The 17,634-nt window shown below is 50.4% G+C and overlaps 1 protein-coding gene across 1 annotated transcript in view; it reads left to right on the top strand.

The window, feature by feature from the left end:
* Positions 1-17,634, top strand: part of LOC116940251 (retinol dehydrogenase 13-like) — a 38,446-nt gene that overhangs the window by 114 nt on the left and 20,698 nt on the right. The gene's annotated exons all lie outside the window — the stretch shown is intronic.

Here is a 17,634-nt window from a genome sequence, read left to right as displayed (position 1 = left end):
GTGAGCAGCACGTGCCGGGATGGCTTGCAGCCCCCACCACCACCACTCCCCCTTCAACCTTCCCCTTGCCTCATTCATCCACCCCACTCACTCGCCACCCCCCTCTCTCTCTCTGTCTCTCAACCCAACGCCCATCGCATTGTGGGCAAGCTATGCCATGCCCGTCCATCATCAACCCTGTCGGCGTTGCCGGCGGCGGGACACATCACAACAGCAGCAGAGTCGGTGACATACGCAGAGAAGTGTCATTTATTTTCGAATTCGGTATTACCCCCCCCCTCCACCATCACCACCCACGCCGCCATCGATATCGCAAAGAGGCGCGATGCCCCCACGTGAATACGAGACGGCGGAGTCCCGAGTAAGGATAACGGGGCCACGGAGCAGTTGCTTAAAAAAAAGAGTCGTTGTGGTTACCGTGTTTCAGATCGCGTTAAACACAAAAAAAACACAAACACAAATCGCACGCAGCGCAGCTGCGCGGTGCCTCGTGACTTCCCCTTCACCACATGAAGACGTCCCACGTGCGGTTGTGTTGTTGTTGTAGTATAATTATCGCGGTCGCCATTCATCATCGTCGTCATCATCAGCGGCAGTCGTGTTCAATCCACTGCTGGAACGTGAAGGTCTCCCCAAGCCGCCGCTAACTCGCACGGTCTTAGGATGATGCGACGATGCATTTCGATCGCGCGCAGGAGGCGATGACCCCACCTAGCAGTACAATTATTTTTTGCATTTGTAATGATCGTTTCCGGTACGAAATGTTATTGACGCGTCATGTTGGTATGCGTGATCACGATGATCACCGTATACTGTAGCAGCATTGCAAAATATTATTGTGAGCACGCATTGAATCACTGATATGTTGCAGATGCATTTGTGCTGTAAAATTCCACTCCCATCCAATGCCCTCCCCTTCCTTCTCCGCCCCTACCACCACCACAACCGCTCAGTGATCCAATGAATTCCTGCGATCCAATTTGAATGGATAAATTTTTTTGCATGCACTGGTGAATCCATAAGAGGCTTTTTTATGGTGAGATCGCGTAAATAAAAACGTGGTTGTTCAACCCGCCACCAACGGACACAGGCAATTTGTCACGTACAAACAAAACATTGTAAACAACTTACAATTGTAAATGATGTGGGTTTACTCTCCAACACACCGGTGTGCTGTACTCAGTAACGAATTTGGCATTTTTGTTTACGTGACAAACCTCACGAATTGGCTATGTCGGGTGGTGGCGGGTTTAACGACACATTTTCGCGATCTAACCCTAAAAAACTCCCTCTATTGTCGATAATATTGTTCGCGAAAGCTTTACTTGGTAGCGGCCTCTAGTGGCTGCAAGGGGTTTGGGTCACGCGCGCTCAATGGGGAACGAAAAGGATTCAAACGCGCGCGCGATTCCATTGATCGCGGCGTCGTGCGATAGAGGAAATTATTTCTGAGTCTACGTTTCGTTTAGCTCTCCGACGCGCTGCCGGGAGCTTCGCTCCAGTTGCCGGAGCAACTCCCAACAGCGAAAACAAAAATCGGAGAGATTTCCGGCACGACCGCGAAAAAACGAACGCCTCTCCATACAACGCGGTCCAACTTGGCTGCAACCACGCCCGTCCACCGCACCCCACCACCACCCCCCCCAGGTCACACTGATGCTAGGCGTAGTCGGCGGACGGACTCGGGTCAACGCGGTTCATAGCGCCAACATAAAGTGGGTATGGTCACCAGCACCTATACACGCGCAGCAGTAATCACGTCATTGCAGTACCGCATGTGGCATTGATGTAAGCCGAAGCTAGATTGTAAAAAGAAAAACTTTCAATAACAAAAGCGATTCAATAACAATAATCAACAGAGGGGCTGGGCCAGAACCGCACAGAAGCCGAGTTCGAAATCCGGGTATCAGCCGCTGACTAATTAAGCGGCTTATCAAGTTGTACAAAGTTGATGGTCTCAGCCTGGTCACATATGATTGCACACACACAAAAGGATACATTCCAGCTCTCAGAATTATAAACAGCAACACATCATTGTTAAACGCGCATCTGATAGCAGTGCATAACATTGCATGCCAGTATGCCTATAACTAAGCCAGCCGGCATGCAGCTGTTTTCGTGAGATCTCGAACATTCTAAGCGAGGGTGAGCCTTGTAAGTTGGCGCTTGAAATGTGTCAAGAGCCAGATGTGATGGACAGGCGGGGACCGCACGGCAAGGTCCGTTTATCTGCCACCGCCAAATCCCATCAACCTTCAGCCGCCGGCACTGACCACCATGGTGAAGAATGATCAAATAATAACCCCCACGACAACCTCACGACAGTACACGGACGTCGCTGGCTTTTAGGATGCTTTAATCACGCGTTTATTATGCATCGCATTGCACTGTTTAGTTCAATAACGTATCATTCGTGTTGTTGTTTACATTGGGCCGCTCGCTTTTGTTTAAGTCGCGTAGAGCGCTTCGCGTTGCATTCTTTGCGCGGCATTGTGCTGCGACAGGTAACGTTGGATCTTGATTCGAAAGCTTTCGTGGCTGCAGGAATTCATACTTTGTGTGGGTAACGTTGAATCGAGCGTTTGAAGCAACAAAAGCTATCGTGTGTTCACGGTTCCGCGAACGCGCAATAGCCGACCTCGCCATTCACGTTTTGGGGCCGCTCGAGCTCCCCCGGCTTAGGAAATTTCCACTTGAAGGTTTTTCGAGGCCGAGTTTATTGGGGCGGGGGATGGTGGCGATGGTGATGATTCGTGTGGTCCCAAGATACGCGCACGCGCGCTCACGGGGGGAGGGAGCGGTAGTGTTGCGATTATCACGCTGCGCTACGTACCCGGTCGACCCGAGTTCGATGCCCGCTCACGACGATTATCTGAACCGGTCCTGGGCCTCCCCCCCTAGGTCGACTCAGCCTCAAAATGAGTACCTGGTGCAGGTATGTAAACATCGCCACTGGGGAGACAAAGGCTGCCGGGCGTGGTGCTGGCCACCCACCCCCTCGTGTGCCGTGCCGGCCTTCATAGGTGCTGGTCGCTAACAGCACTTGCCCCTACGCACTCCCGAAGCACCACGCCCGGTGTCTCTCTGCCCCCCCCCCCCCGTGTTCTCACGCATTTGCCGTGGGCACCCATGACCGCACCCCTTCCAAATTTTGCTGCGAACAACCAAACGAATTCTCACGGTGCATTTTTTTATGAACTTATTATTAAAGTTGACATTCTGAGGGGTTTGTTTATAAATTATTCTTCTTCTGAAAGCAATGGCATTTGCCCAAGCCCATCCGTCAGCGACTTGTGGATGCCTGGTGAATCATCCGACTCGCACGCCTTTGTTGCGCTGCGGATGAAGAAAGTACGTGGGGGCATCGTTTGGCAGATGCGTGCACGTGAATCGCCACCATTTTGTGGATATGTTTAACCGGGGAAAAACCAAAAACATTGGAACGGAGGATCATATACGGGATTGATTAGAAATCATGCCCTGTACGTGTAAGATGATCCACACATCCTCGCGAGTTTTCACCTGGTTAAACAAAACAGAAACTTGAACGCATCACTTCTCGTGAATTGTATAAACAAATTGAGACAAACGGCGAATTTGCAAGTGAGACCTGGAATGCAAAAAAAAGCATTGGGAGGCTCAGTGGCAAAAAAACAGACAACCACAAAAACCAAGATGTAATATGTTTGTTTAACTTATTTCGCACAGCACATAACCAACCGTGCTAATCGGAGTTGCGGGGGGGGGGGGGGTAACACAAACAAAAATAAACGCAAAAAGCAGTTCTAAAGATGTGGACATGAAATTTCCGTCGGCAAAGAAGACCATAGAACACTTCCAACCCATATATGGAAATCACCCATCATGTAGATCGATTGGGTGGGTCAGTGCTATCGAGAGTTCAAGTCCAGGTTGGGGGGGGGGGGTTGACTTAGCCCATAATTAATTTGGGGTCGATATAATTGGTACCATTTTGTGGGGGGAATCAACAGTAGTTGTTCTATGGGGTAGACTCGCCCCCCCCCGTCATGGGAATGTGGAACTTCCACCACTAGCTGAGTGCTGTGAACAGAAAATTAGTATCAACATCAATGCTCATTTGAGGATATCAAATGAGTTTTCAATCTAGATTATTTAAAAGTGCCGTAGCTCCAGTGGCTTCCTAATGTCGGAAGGAAGAGCATTCCAGACGGCCACAGAAGCGAATCCGAAAGCGCCGCGCGATGCGGTGACCGTCTTCGTTCGATGGGTGGCCGAAAGCTGCTGTGAGGGTGACCGAAGTTCGCGTGATGATTTATGTTCCTTGATGAGATCAGCGAGGTGTTGTGGTACATTTGAGGCGTGGATCCCATTCACGGGCCTTGCCCGATCCACCAAAGCTCATAATGAATAATAAAGTATTAAAGCTTTCGTGACTGCATAAAATTACTCATTGTTTTTTTCGGTAAAGTCACAATGAATGTGGATGCATTCAAATGTGTGTGCGTGGGGAGCGGTAGTGTAGCGGTTAGCGCGCTGCGCTACGAACCCGGCCACCAGAGTTCTATTCCCGCTCACGGTCAACACCAGTGACGATTATATGAACCGGTCCTGGGCCTCCCCTAGGTTGACTCAGCCTCAAATTAGTACCTTGTGCGGCGTGTAAACGTCGCCACTAGGGAGACAAAGGCGGCCCGGGCGTGGTGCTGGCCAGCCACCCCCTCGTGTGCCGTGCCGGTCTTTATAGGTGCTCGCTAACAATACTTGCCCCTACAGTCTGTTAAGGCTATACGGGGGATCTTTGTCTTTATCGCCACCACACCTAGACAATTGTCCTGTCGGCGCAGCGGGTCGTCGGGGCACTGTTATAATCCGCGCTGGGTCACATCCTGGCCGTCGTTCGATGGGATGCAAGTCCAAGCCGGATATCTCGTCTCGGATACATTTCCCCGCGCGGCAGATGTCCGCTGACGTTACCTCCGCACGCGGTATCGTCAACACGGCGGGATCGCCATCAATATTTTTCCAATTGTAGCTTGTAAATAGATGAGAGGCCACTTGGCGCTCCTTCAGTTTCAGGGCCACGAAGCCTCGCGCTCTGATGCGAACGCAGACAGCCCTCGCGTGCGTGCAACAAAAACAAAACAAAAAACCCAGCTGTGATGCGACAACAGCGCCAACACCCTTTAATCAGTGCAACCAAAGACGAATGCGATGCCTCGTGCACATGGGACAACGGTGCACCCCGCGTTACCTTTAAACACTCATTTCTGGGACTTCAACCTCTTCGATTGCTTACTCGGACGCGACGAAAAGGCTATGGGTTTGAATTGCCTTATCAATGCCTAGACGTTCACATTATTATTGATGTCCAATTCTGACTAAGTCTCATAAACATATGTAGTGGCGTGTAGAGTGCCTCTGTGGTGTAGCGCCTGTACCGAGAGGTGTGGAGTCTCTAGCACCGGGATGAGTATGGAACGGATGGGCCCCTAGTGGGCATAGCCCGGGTGACAGCGAGAGAGAGGTTTTGGGCGAGGGCATGGTAGTCTGGGTGAACCTGAGAAGTCATGACCGGATGAGGTAGTAACGAGGTGGCAAAGAGGAGTCGAGAGGGCCACGTGCTGTGGGCCCAGAGTCTCCGAGAAGGATCTCGAAGGGGGCGTGGCCAAGGGCTGAGCCTGGCCACGCCGAGTCCCGAGAGCGACCTTGGCTGTTCGTCTCTGGGAATGGAATCCGTCGGCAGCGTCTTCGGGCTGCACGCACGGCATCGTGGACCAGGCAGGGAGTTAGCTGACCTGGTCCGAGTATATAGTTACCCCGTTGAGTGGTTACGTAGTTACACGTGGTGGTTACCACCCTATATCGTTATCCCGTCAAGTGGTTATATGGTTACCCCGTTGTATTGAGAATAAACGTGTTGCCTCAAAGTTCGAGTGTGCACCTCTGTGGAACCCACTACACATACACAGTATATTTTCTGTTTCTATTGTTGCCAGATCTGTTTTATTACAATTCGTTTTGGCATACTTCTGTTATCCCAGGGAATCCCTTGCCATATACTCTTGATCCAAGTCGCCTCTCAGCAGGTGCTGGATGGATTGTTCTCGCATCGCATGACCCTGAGAGATAGCGAGACACTCATCCAGCAGTGGATCATGGTGGCTTATGATTATGATGAGACAGAAAAGCTGGCAGTTGGGATAGCCACGTGTCCAACTCTTCTTGAAAATCTATGGGACCATTTTTTCTGGTTTAAAATTGTTCACGTATATATATAGGCTTTACCCTTTCCGGCAAGAATAAAGGGGGCATTAAGATGTTCAAACACCAAATAGACAACTATAGACACCTATTGCATGGCATCATCATGTCTGCGTTAACCACACATGATCGTGGGGAAAAAAAGTACATACAAACGAATGCGATTTGATGTTATGCGTTGTCCTTCATGGCTCTTTACCACCAGTGACATTTACGTCGCACAGATAGAAACGCTCAAGCCGAGCCATTGATGCTATGAAAACCTCGCATTGCGTTATTTGCCCTTCACCTCGTGGTCGATGTTCTCTGGTCTAACGCTGGTGCAGAGACACGACCGCGAAAGAGGATGTGGCTCTGGCGTAGCAGGCCAATCGGTTTCAAAGACAATGCGTACATTGTTTTCAAATCACGTTTGCGGTTTTTTTAAAAAATTTCCCCACAAGCATATGTGGTTAATGCAGCCCTGACGATGCTCTACAGCTGGTGTGTATATTTGGTGTTTGGAACATCTTGACACCTTCTGTATTATCGCCGGTAAGGGTAAAGTCTCATATGTTTAGATCTTCCTGAAGAATAATATAAATATGACCACACAATCAGCCCTCTATGGAGCTGGTTGGTAACTAAAGACGAGGCTTGTGGGCAATGTACAGGGTGATCCAGATGTCTCGTGACCCAGATTTAATTCCCTAAAGCTGAATATTTTGAGAGTGAGATTTCTTTTAAAAACGCAAATGAACGTGTGTGCAAGGGGGGGGTGGGTGGGGTGGGGTGGGGGGGAATTGTTAGCGGTCAATTAATTGTGGGATCACAAGACATCTGGACCACGCTGTCCGTACATGCAATGCGGCGGTTACCCGCCGACGTGATGCCTCAATGCATCATGGACGGCAATGCAATATGGCTTCTTCCCCTGCCGTGATGTTGCCCCGCGCGTGCTCCGTTCAAGCTGCAAGAATCTCCCTGTGAAGCAAGCGGGGGGCGGGGGGGATGCAAATGAACCGGCACGCGATGCAAACCGCATTTAAAGCCGTACGCCACAGCGCACGATTTGACTCAACAATTTGCAATTCAACGCTGAGGATGGATTCCCTCCGCAACCACCAATCCCCTCCCCCCCCCTACGGGCACGGCTCGAAAACGTGCCGCATATGTTATCCGTGGCGGATGGCGCGCTGTCTGTACGTCGTCCGCTCGTCTCAGTTGTGAACTCTGCTCCGCATTATTTTGGCTGCTGGGCCATCGAACAAAGACCGCGATGACCGCGTACGCGGCGGCCCTTTCGGTAACGTGTCTTCCTCCCGACGTTCGGAAGCCCGCTGATTGACAAACTCGTTTCTTTCGAATTGCTTTCGTGCGTTCGGTTTGTTGTCCTTCACCGCGCACCTGTGATTAGCACGGTTGACCGCGTACGGGTGCTAAAGAAGTTCAACACACGCGCATTAATATCAGTGCAGCAGCAGCAGTACGTTTGCAAGCACGCTGTACACTGATTGCCAATGCGTTAGTCATGAGCGCGATAATCGTTGTTTGACGTCGACGATTCCGTCGCACGTCTCGTGGCCGCGATGTGCCAAGGGTTTTGACGTTGTCACCATTCTCACACTCTGGGCGTGTGCGCGCGCGATTTAATCAGTGCCGGATGATCCTGGTAGCAAAGGTAGCTACAAATGTAGCAGCTGCGGGCCCCGCACTTTCAAGGGCTCCGCGCTAAATGCTTTCAAGCCATCAATTCTGATTCTTTGGGTCTTTCGGTAAAGCCACGTGGCTTTACCTAAAGACCCAAAGAATATGAATTCCTGCAGTCACGAAAGCTTTAAGTCAAGATCTATCAATTCCGGTTGAGTGATTCTGCACTTTGCTCTATTACTATAGTACTATACCGCCTTCAACTTTTGCGAACGACTGGGTGTTTAAGGTTAGCGATTTGTCGTATTATCTGGCTGTATAGCATAATAATAATAAAAAAAATACAATTACTTCACTGTGAAAGCAAAATAATTGTGTTTTAACATTTACGTGCTTTTTTTAATTTTAGGTGCCCCTTTATAGCATCGTGCTACAGGTCCCGCACTAGCTCCATCCCGGCACTGGTGCCAACGTTACATTCACGGCAGAGTGAGCGCCTCGTCGTCGTGCCAGTCGGTACAGAAGAGAAGGGCACGCGCGTGCGCTTGCTTCTGCCGGTCATCTCAGTCAGTCAAAGCCTCTGTGGATGTGGATGCTTTGACTTTAACATAGCCATTTCTGTGAGCAGTCACAAGCTAATCACTCAGCTATTTCAATGCTAAATTCTATGCTAATTCCTTTGTCAAGGCGCTCTGTTTCTTCTCACACAGCTTAAAGGTCGCGGTCTGAGCTTGGCTGTGTTCGCTCCAGCGCTATCCTCGAGACAATCTCGTCCCTTCACCTGATAAAGGCCGCTTGTGTTGTGGCCGAAACGTCGTGAGAATTTTATTGTTATTTTATTTTATCAATTTATTATTTTATTCTCATTCTACGTGACTTTACCGAAAGAACCAAAGAAGATGAACCTCTGGGTCTGTTGCCCTCTCCCAACCCTCACGTGACCTCGTTGTCGGCGACCCTTCAACGCTTCACGTGGCCTCAAAAGCGCGCATCTCGCTTTGGGGCGAGCGCTGTGGCGGAAGGCGCCCGCCGCCGCCTTCGTCATTGTTGTTGTTGATCGGCGCGGTTGGCTACGTACGGTGCGAAAGAAGCTCAACGCGCAAACGCCGAGTGCCCTGCTCTGTCATTGGATCCGCACACATTACACGCAAGGTGCAATTTACGCATCATTGTGATTCAATCGTCGCCCGAAATGCGTGGGGAACGCGAGCTGAGTTCGAGATTACGATTCGATTAACGAATCCATTTATTCACTTTGTTATTACAGGAGATGGCTTAGGTCTCGTTCGCCGCCTTGCCCGGACTGCCCTCTGTTTCATCCGCACCGCCTCCTCGCGTGTGTTGTTATGTCACGTCCGTATTGTTTATACAGAAGCGTTGTCTCTGTAATCTGTACTATGAACGTCGTCTTGACCTCCACTCCGTTGTCCATACCGTCTCAATTGTTCTCTGCAATCTGTACCGACTGAAAGGAGACGAACAAATACGCACACAACCGCTATTCATTAACAACAACATTTTAAATCCTACACGCAGGGTTCCGATTCGAGCGTCGCGCCCATCGAATCCGCTCAGAGCATCGATTCACGCCCGGCAAAGTCTCCCCGCGGTTTCCGAGTCTCGAACCCTCGCCACCGCCTCCGCCGTTTCCTCCGCCTCCACCCTCTCGAGAAACTTCTCTCGCACGCCCGTGCAGAAATCCGCGAGTGCAGTGGGGTTCATGCAAACGTTCCAGACGCTTCGCTCTCCCCTTTCACATCTCTCTCTCTCCCTCTCTCTCTCTCGCTCCGTGCTCACCCCTCCTCCCTCTCTGTACCCTCATCCCTCTCTGAGCCCTCCCCGCCACCCGTACAGCTCCTACTCCCCTCCCCCCTCTGTATCCCCTCCCTCCATCCTCTACGCCCTATCTCTAAGCCGGGCTTCGAGCCCGCCGCTGTTACAATGTAGCAGGTGATGTTTGCGAGCACCTATTAAGGCTTGCACGGCCACCTGTGTGCGGATTCTTTTGTTGTTGATATTGCACAGCGAGCACAGGATACTGGGTCAGATATTGGCCACTGAGAATCGAACTCTGGACGGCTGGGTTCGTAGCGCAGCGCGCTAACCACTGCGCCACCGCTCCCCGTTAAACAGCAGAGGCACCACTCTAGGCGACGGAACACACATGAAGACGATGGTGATGTGGGTCTAAGCATGCATCGTGTAACATCGAATCTCACCCGTTATTATCTGAAGATACCGGGGCACTGACGTTCATGGTACTCATTTTGTTTTTGTATGGCTTGTTGTGGCAACGGTCTTACCCCCCCCCCCAAACTCCCAACTGTACATCTGTGAAAAAGAGCTTTATAGCTTATCGGATTCCTCCAATATAAATGCATATTCTGATTCTGACTTTACTCACTTTAATGCGACTCGAAGGAGGCTCGGTACAGGTTCACAATACCGTTCCGTCAGTGGTGATTTGCTAACATGACCAGGGCTCGAACCAGGTCTTTGAGGTTATGTTCACTTCTGCGCTGAGCTCACCGCTGTGACACCGTTCCCCGTAACATATTAAACACACGCACGCGCTATTGGGTGTCACTAACCCTTGGGAAACGTCACTTGAAGTCTCGATAGGTTCTCAAATGGTAAATAAAACTATTTAAATAAGTTGCCGAAAACGAAAGCGCCTTGACACGCGGTGGGGAGACTTCCATCCAGCAGTGGATTAATAAAAGGAATGCAAACGAGCAAAAACACGTGACGTTTTACAAACAGCCCACAATGTAATAATAGACTGTATATACACACAGGGATTAATTTATCATGGAATATTTCCAGCCCTTGCCCACCCATCCCACCCTTCACGGCTGTCGTTGGGGGAGGGAGGGGAGGATATTTTCCGGAGCTCAGCCTCGGTCAGCTCCGGCTGGAATTAAAAGTTCTACATGCCAACACCCCCCCCCCCCCCCCCCCCATTTCTTCAGTATCCGCAGTTGTAACAGGAAGGACAGCATGGTCAGCATGTTTAGAGGTGACATCACCGTTGGCACGATACCACGAGGCGTGACACGCGCTATTGGAACGCCGTGGCGGGTAGATTTGTTGGTGAGCGGTTTTTTTTAAGTTTCCCATTTTCGAGAAACTTCGCCGGGGTGAGGCCACGCCCCCTCCCGCCGCCCGTTCCCCGCTCGAGCTTTCGAGCAGAATTCGTGCAGCGCAGCCAAAACCGAGGCAACGCAAAAGCCCTGTCTGGGATTTAAAAAAAATTGAGAGGAGACCAAAAAATAATAATCGGTGGGCAATGAACGATTGTTCTCATTCTTTTGATGTTATATTAAGGTTCGTGTACGATGCACGCTAAAGCCACGCTTCTCGGGGCGCAAGAACTTTGCACTTCACGGCTCACGAGACCCTCGTGATTTGAACGCGGATATAAAAAAACGTCGCGGTGCAAAATCTGCCACATTTGAGAAACGAACCCGCTGGGGAAACACTGAGCAAATCGTCGCCTTCCTACTGCCCGAACTCGGCGGGACCATCTTGAAAAGGAAGCCTTGAGACTCGCACAGACTTTCCCGGGTGACACTCGCAATGGCAAGTGCATCAAATGTACCGAGACCTACGGAGCCACTGCTGGATGAAGGCCTCCCTCCCCATGCGGCGCTTGTCACGGGGGAGTAGGGGGGGGGGTTGTTCGGCCATACTTCACCAAGTCGGTCATTATCCATACGGGTCGGTGAAGGGGGGGGGCAGGGCCGGATTCAGGTTGTGTAGGCCCCTCGGCTACAGGTACTGTGAGGCCCCCAGGAATATATTTCAAAAGGAAAACAAAGTTAAAGAAAAATGTAATGTAATTTTTTTACGTGGCTAACAACAAATAAAATTCAGCATTCACAAACGAAATCACTTTTCACTTCATCTCTGGAGGCCCCTCCAGCTGACGGAGGGCTCTGGGCTGCAGCCTCTAAAGCCCCCCGTGCCTTAATCCGGCCCTGGGGGCGGCATGCGGGACGGGTTTGGGTCTCTCTCGCCGCTGATGCCGGCTGTGGCAGGGGCATTGGGCACGACTTCAAATCTAGATTACGACTGAACGGGTTTACGGTGCGGTGACGAAGACACTGCACCAGCGCTCCTCCTCGCGGCGAAACTGCACTCAATTGAATGTCACTTTTTAAGAATAACGTGTTCATGTCAGCTGTCGTGAAAATTAAGAGGAAGACGGAGTTTTGAGAGGGAGAGCAAAGATGCGAAGGAGGCAGACGAAGGTCAGTGCTTCTCATCTTCATGGTTTGAGGGCTGAGTGGCAACAAAAGATGATTGTATGGAATGGAAAAACGAATGAGCTCAGCCCAGAATTTGCCCCGCATGCAGTTTGATTTATTTCACCATATACCGACCATACTTCATCACGCTGGCGAATTGTGGGTTTGGGAAGGGCGTGTCCCGGTTGGGGAGAGGGCGTGGGGGTAACAGGGGTTCAGATTTAACGCATTACTCGTGATCGCCAAGAACACCAAACGACGCACCAAGTTGCCAGGCTCCCAGTGCAGTTCGCGAATCGTTGAGTCACCCCTCCCCCTCCTCCAAGTTCAACAACATCTTTAAGAAGGCATCGATGAATAATAATAACTCGCCTTTTGCCCATCCAAGGACGGGTGGTGTATTGCAGTAAATCTGAAACTTGCAAGCGAAAAGCAGACAGTGACGTGATATATTCATTGCATCAATTCGTGTGCAATTTGTAAGGGCGCGGTGACACAGAGCTATTGCATTTTAAGGTTATAATCCCTTGTTCATCATGACGTCCTTTTTACTTTGATGTCTCAACAATAGCGTTACGGAGATCACGTGACGTGAGGGTTCTGCCTTTGTAGTGAGGATTGTGAGTTGACGCCGAGGAGGGGGGAGGAGGCGCCTCGCCCCCCCCCCCCATGTGTAGTGACGTCACCCACTAATTATTATGAAGGGGGGGTGTCACCTTGAAATGATTATTAATGATAGGGGCTGTTCGATGTGGAATGACGTCACCTGTTCATGATTATTAATGAGGGGTGGAGGGGTGTCCATTTGGAGGACGTCACCTGCTCATGAATATTCATGAGGGGGGGGGGCTGGCCGATGTGAAGTGACGTCGCGAGCGTTAAGGACAATTCCTGGGTGATTATAGTAGGTATAAATATTATTAGAATGATAGCATACGACTTGTAACGCGCCGTACCAGTACTCGCTCATGCTCGTCTGGAGAGAACGACTCAGAGGCGCGAGGGAACAACGGACAAGCAGGAAGGCAGCCGCGCGATAAACCGGCGGCAACAATTGCCCGCGCTCTGCGGTCCTCTATATCGAGGCGCTATCGGCCAATTGATGAGTTTGTTTACGTGCGGGGGGGAAACCGAGAGCACCCAGAGAAATCGATCACGCGCGAGGGGGAAACGCCCGATCCCAAACGTCTGCGACCAAAAAAAAGCTTTACAGCTCACCGGATTCCTCCGGTAAAAATCAATGTTGTGATTTCGAAGGGGAGGATTCCACACATTTGTTTTGCTGCAGTGCCGTCTACTGGCGAGCCAGGGTTATGACGAGACACCTCGACGGCCACCCAACGGGATGGGAGTTCCGCAACTTTATTTTTGCAAATCACGAACCATCGCCTCCTCCACTGTGCCGGATTACAGGCCGCGTGCCATGGCCACCACCGCCCAGTGCAAGCACCCCCCCCCCAAAGTTCCCCACAAACAGCACTGACCAGTACGGTGAAGTATGGTCAAGCGATCCCCACGACGGTGTGAGTTAGGTCCTCCATCGAACAGTTGTGGCTAATTGTGGTAGTTACTGTAGCGTAGGTGTTCCTAGCTCTTCATTTGCCATTCGACTCATGTGGGCAAGAATGCACTCGGTATATTTGTTTGGTTGTCCTTACCCCCGCCGCAACTCTAATTAGAAACGGTTGACTACGTACGGCGCGAAAGAAGTTCAACATACACACATGGCACATACAAATTACATGCGAGAGACACGTGCGCAGCGTTTCCTGTGAATTTGGCCCGATGCAGTCCCAACGCACGTCAATGGGTTTTTGGCCAAATATCCCGATGGACGGACCGTCGTGAAAACGGGCCTTGAGACTCGGCCAGGCATTCATGAAATAAACAAAGTAACTTCGTTATTGTTGCTGTTGTTGTTCTCCATTATTCTTGTACAACTCCGCAATTCTGCCAACCATCCAGTACCGGATGAAGCTAGTGCGGGGCCTGTAACATATGTTATGAAGGGGCCCTAAATAAACAAAAAAATACACAAATATTAAAACATGTTCAGCATAAGTACGTGTGGTTAATGCAGACGTGATTCCTTGCTAAAGGTGTCTATTTGGTATTTGATCACCTTAACACAACAGTTTTATTGCAAGAAAGGGTCAAACCTATTCTTATTTTTCAAACTTTGATCATGGCAATAAAAGGTATCCCATGATATAGCTGCTCAACCCGAGCAATAAGTCATCTGATACGTGTGGCATTGTCTTTGTACTGTTCGCCTTTTGGGATTGTTCTCTGGTCTGACACTGCTGGTGAGACTATAGGCCATGAAGAGCAAGGCTGTCTCTGGTATAGGCCAATCGGTTTCGAAGACAATGCATCATATAATTATCAGAATTTGTTTGCATATTCGCCACAAGTACGTGTGATCAATGCAAACTTGATTTCTTGCAAAGGGTGTCTTATTTGGCGTTTGAACATCTTAACATAACAGTTTTATTGCCAGAAAGGGCAAAGTCATATTCCTATTTTTCATACTTTTGATACTGGCAAAAAAAAGCTCTCCATGATATCAACTCACATTGCGTCGGTGCCACATTGTAGCTCAGTGTTGTGCACCGCGAGGTCAAGAAGTCATCGCGCCTCGCCAACGCCCTCCCCACGCCAGACCTGCCGGATCCCACAGCAGCAGACACGCGACCTTCAGGTTTCGCCCGAAAGAGTCTCCCCACCATCTGCTCCCAGATGTTCACCTCCCCACGGTCGCAAGGACTCGTGGACACCACACCGAAGCCTCTCTCGGTAATCCCCAACCGCTTATGTCCCTTCCGATTAGCACGGTTCGGCTACGTACGGTGAGAAAGAGGTTCAACATACATGCACACGTACCACTGTATGCGACCGTTTCCCCCCCCCCCCCTTAGCGTATCGACAACACTTCCGGGCACGTCCTCTTGCAAACTTCCACATCGCCTATTCCGTCTCTATTTCCCCACGACATGTCCAGGATATGTCACATGCAGGAACTTTCCCCCCAAATGACAACAACTTTATTTGCGTGCTGCTCACAGCACCCGGCTCTCTCCATAGAGCGGTGTTCTTCATGGCAAGGCCCGCAGGCCACTGGCGGCCCCTGGTGGCCTTTAGTGCGGCCCCCAACAATACATCAATGGTGACAACACCCCCCCCCCCCCATCATCATCGTGCTGCTGTCAAACCCCCAATGGCGTTGCGGCCCTCACGTTGGCGATGTCTTATCGGCGAAAGTGCCCCCCCCCACCCCCCCCCCTCTGAAAACGAGTGAAGAAACACCGCCAGAGAGTAACACAGCCAGTACCCCTGCTTCAAATGCCCGTTTCTTGGCATTCACTTGACAACACTTTCTTGTCTTCCAAACCGGTTTTCCACGGCCCATCGCTTATCTGGCAGGGGCCAGTTTGTCCCGAACGCAATCACTGCCCATCTCCTGACAGGTGGTGGAGCCTCGCTATCACCAGTTCAGACAATATGGGCTCGATGATGATGATGATGATGTTTTTGTACATCTCAATCATTAACAGTGTTTGTAATCGTGTTTATCTACGGATATAAATATTGTTTCGTAAGGTCATGGGACACTCAACAGTTTAGTGACCACAATGACAAAGATCCCCGGTAAAGCCTTAACAGGCTGTAGGGGCAAGTGCTGTTAGGGAGTAGCACCTATGAAGGCCGGAACGGCACACGAGGGGGCGGGAGGCCAGCACCACGCCCGGCCGCCTTTGTCTCCCTCAGTGGCGACGTTTACACACCGCGCCGGGAACTTGTCTGAACAGTACTATTCGAATACCCCCGTAGAATCACTTGGATCAACACAGAGGCCACAAAAGAGAAGTGGCAGCAACATGTTTAAATTTGCAATTCGCTTTAATGTGGTCATGCATTTTACGCGTAAGCAGCGGATAATTTTGACCATTAAAATCGAGTGTTTTATTTCCAGAAACATTCATTAAATAAATACAAATGCCAAACAGGATCCTCTTGAAAAGGGGACCTTGAGATCTTTTATTTTCAAGTGAACGTGAAATACCGTTGTATTATCAGGGCACTGTACTGTGACTGACGTGCGGGTTTTTATGCCACACAAACCGCAGGCGCGCGGTCGCTTTTCACGGAATACCTCAAGCGGAATTCCGTCTGCGTTTCTTTCCCGCCCGCTTACTCTCAACGTTGTCCCAATGTTGGTGCTATCGGTGTCACGTTACGAGGCGGAATAAATCATCCATTTGGATGTCTCGCACAGCAGTGTGAACCCCCTCGACGTTAGGAAAGGGCCCGCGGAACAGGATATCACAGGACTACTTTCGAGATACGTACAGTCACGGGCACCCCATACCGTCTCCCCCCCCCCCCCCCCCCAAACTTGCCCCTGCCTGTAGAGTGGAGTTCTCATCGCAGAACAGCCAATTTCAAACCGTGTCGTCGCCCTGAGAGCTGAAATATTTCCAGATTAAGTCCTGAACAGCGAATGGACAATTCGACGACTCTTTGCGCATTCACGAGTGACGGGGGCTGAGACCGCTCAACTGGCTACAATCGGGAACTCGTTTTAACCACCGCCTATGCTTCCGGCGGCCGTCCATCTGGAAAACTTCGTCGAGATGGGACATCTCGTTGGCAAGGGCGGTTGACAAACTTGCATAGCCAACACGTTGATGTCCAGTGGCGTAGTGAGTCCATTATTATCAGCTCTAGGGGGTCGGGCAATCGGTCAGATGGGGCCCCAAAATGCGATTTGTCTCGCACGGTTGCACCTAGGGCCCTAGGCTATTTATATCTATCTCGTGGCTCCTCTTGCCTAAGCACATCATTTGCATCAGTTTTTGTAGCTTTGGCCACCAGGGGGGGGGGGGGCAAGGCACCCCCTGCCTCCACGCGAGTTACGTGACTGGTAAATGCCACCCAGAGGGGTATCTGCTAACCACCACGTTGCCCCCGATATGCTGTGGACAATGCTGTCCGCTGTGGTAACAACGCTGCCCTGCGAGCAAAATAGGCGACATTTCGGCCAATGGCTCTTGCTCAGAGCAGCAATGTTGTTGAGTTGTCTGCCATAAAAGGCAATCATTGCCCGAAGCGCAAGGCCGAAGTTCCAACAAACATCGCTGTGCTATGTAGGGTACATTTCCGAAATGTCGCAGATTTATTTTAATTTTATTTAGGGCCATTATTGTTTCGTGGGAATGTTTTATAAACGATGAAACTATTAAAAAGAACTAGAAACTAATTTTTATTTTACCAGGTAAGGCTCACTGAGCTATTTCGCACTTTTTCAGAAATAACCTGGCCGCAAACGATAACTCAACGAAGTGGCTTATCACGTGGACATTAATAGCATTCGCCAAATATTCTAAACACACTTTGATTATAAATTCGGAGGTAGAAACCGGGGGAAAATTCACGCGATCACGGCGAAAGAGAGAGAGAGAGACATGCAAACGTCAAATATACAGCAGCGGTTAGGACTGGGTTCCACCCC

Source organism: Petromyzon marinus, chromosome 1 (genome assembly GCF_048934315.1).
Source record: "Petromyzon marinus isolate PM22_M1 ecotype Great Lakes invasive population chromosome 1, UKy_Petmar_22M1.pri1.0, whole genome shotgun sequence".
Lineage (NCBI taxonomy): Eukaryota > Metazoa > Chordata > Hyperoartia > Petromyzontiformes > Petromyzontidae > Petromyzon > Petromyzon marinus.
Note: the sequence above shows the minus strand (reverse complement) of the source record. Positions and strands in the feature narration are given on the sequence as shown.